Source organism: Rousettus aegyptiacus, unplaced genomic scaffold (assembly GCF_014176215.1).
Source record: "Rousettus aegyptiacus isolate mRouAeg1 unplaced genomic scaffold, mRouAeg1.p scaffold_m13_p_6, whole genome shotgun sequence".
Classification (NCBI taxonomy): Eukaryota; Metazoa; Chordata; class Mammalia; order Chiroptera; family Pteropodidae; genus Rousettus; species Rousettus aegyptiacus.
This window is the reverse complement of record NW_023416309.1, coordinates 14,089,379-14,091,936: the sequence shown is the minus strand read 5'-3', so window position 1 is coordinate 14,091,936 and position 2,558 is coordinate 14,089,379.

Here is a 2,558-nt window from a genome sequence, read left to right as displayed (position 1 = left end):
TTCACCAGAGGTGGACTTTAAACATAGCTATGGAGGTTGGGATGAGATCAGGGCAATTAGAAAGGGCAAAGGTTAGGCAGTGGGAGGGATGGCTAGTGAGAGAGAACACTTCAAAGTGGAGTCCACAGCTCTGAAGGAGGGAGATGTTGGCCAACTTCTAGAAGGCATGAGCAGTGAGTGCAGCAATGAGAGTTCTACCCCAACTGGCTTGTTAACCTATTGATCAGTGACAAGTTTGGCCTATTGATCAGTGACAAGCTAGGCTCTTGACAGGAGAGCTTGAAGTAGGGTCCTAGCTGCAGCCCTAAGCCAGTCACCTACACATGGTCTCTAGAGACATTCAAGAGGATATATAAAGGATTCAGGGAAACCTCAATGACAGTGGGTTAACCACGTCACCTGTACCAATAAATATCACCTGTCAGGATATTTATTGTCAGACTGTGACAATAATCTGGCAGAGCTCATCATTGTAGCCAGCCTGGTGCTGGGGCATTTTTGCATGATATCTACAAATCACCCAGGGATGGTACTGGGAGAACTCAGCTCTCCTAGTATTTTTCTGCTGAGTTGCTTAAAAGTCAGAGGGTTTATCAGAAACACTATTTGAAATTTTAGGCTTGCTTTGTTTGTTTGTTTGTTTGTTTTAATTTTTTAATGCCTACAGCACTTGGTATTCCTAGGTGGCTCCCATCTAAGTACTAACCAGGCCTGATCCTATTTAGCTTCCGTGATCAGATGAGATCAGGCACGTTCAGGGTAGCATTTCCATAGATTGAAATTTTAGGCTTTAAAAATGTTCACTGGAGTCTAGTGTTTTGACATCACTTGCAATTTACACTTTGCTTTTAGTCATTTAAAGAAATGAATTCCATTGTGAAATCAGTCGCCGATAAAAACAATAACTTTATGGACCAAATGAGTCATTTAGCTTCTCTCTCAAAAGTCTAAAAAGCCCCATAGAAAATGATGAATTAGATTTCTTCATTTTAGATAAGAAATGTATTTATCTGAAGACTCAAACTCCAGGAACGGTAGTGGTTAAAAATATTTCATATGAACAACAGTACCACCAATGTTTTAAAGTATCTATACTTTTCAGACCACTGTGTATGTGTGTAGTATGTATTTCCACATCAGTTCTACAAAGCAGAATAAAGATAGCCATTTGAGAGGTGAGAAAACTGAGCTACAAAGGTTAAATGACTCAGTCAAAAAGAAAATGTGGAGCTCCTTTTCAAAAATCAGAAAAAAGTGCCATTAAAGGAACTAAAATGTTTTATTACTTGTAAAATATATTGGGATAATAGTGATAACTGAGTAACAATATAAACTTATAAATTACAAAAATATTGGTATATAATTTATTTAAGACAACATGTAGTGCCTTAATAATATGTGATGTCTTGATTGATTATAAGATTTTTCTGACTTGCTTTCCAACAAATTCATTTATTAGGTCACCAAAATTTATACTTTTATTAACTTCATTTTCAGTTCATATCATTGAAAGCAATGTCAATTGCCCTTGGCAAATGCAAGATCACAGATAATATTTGATAATTTTTAATTTTGAGGACTTTTCTGCTGACACAATTGTTACTAGAGCTATTAATAGTATTTTCACCATTTTTTGATAGCTTAAAATTGTGGTAAAACATGTATAACATAATCAGCATTTTAACAATTTTAAAATGTGCAGTGCAGGGGCATTCGGTACATTCACAATGTTCAACTCTCATGACTATCCATCTCCAGAACTTTTTCACCATCCCAAACTGAAATTCCATGTACAATAAACAATAATTCCCCATTGCCCCCGCCTCTGGCAACCACTGTTCTACTTCTGTCCTTATGAATCTGCCTAGTCTAGATAGTTCATAGAAATGGAATCATATAATATTTGGCCTTTTGTGTGTGGCTTGTTGCACTTACAATAATGTTTTCAAGTTTCATCCATATTATAGCATGTATCAATACTTTATTGTGAATAATGCTGCTATGAAGATTGGTGCACAAATATTCATTCAAGTCTCTCCTTTCAGTTCTTTTGGGCATATACCTAAAATTGGATTTGCTGGATCATATGGTAATACTGTGTTTAACTTTTTGAGGAACTATACTGTTTTCGCCGTGGCTACACCATTTACGTTTCCCCCAGTAGTGCATAAGGCTTCCAATTTCTCCACATCTTCACCAACACTTATTTGCCCCCTCCCCCCCCCCTTTTTTTTTTTGACAATAGCCACCCTACGGGGTATGTATCTCATTATGGTTTTGATGTGCATTCTCTAACGATTAGTGATGTTGAGCATCTTTTCATGTACTTACTAGTCATTTGTAAATAATCTTTGGAGAAATGTCTATTTAATCCCTGTTTGCCCAGTTTCCCTCCCAGCTTTATTGAAATGTAATTGACATACAATTGTATAAATTTAAGATGTACATTGTAGTGATTTGAGACACTTACACGTTACCACAGTAAGATTAGTTAACACTTCCATCACCTCACACAATTACCATTTCTTCTTTGTGGTAAGAATATTTGACACCAATTT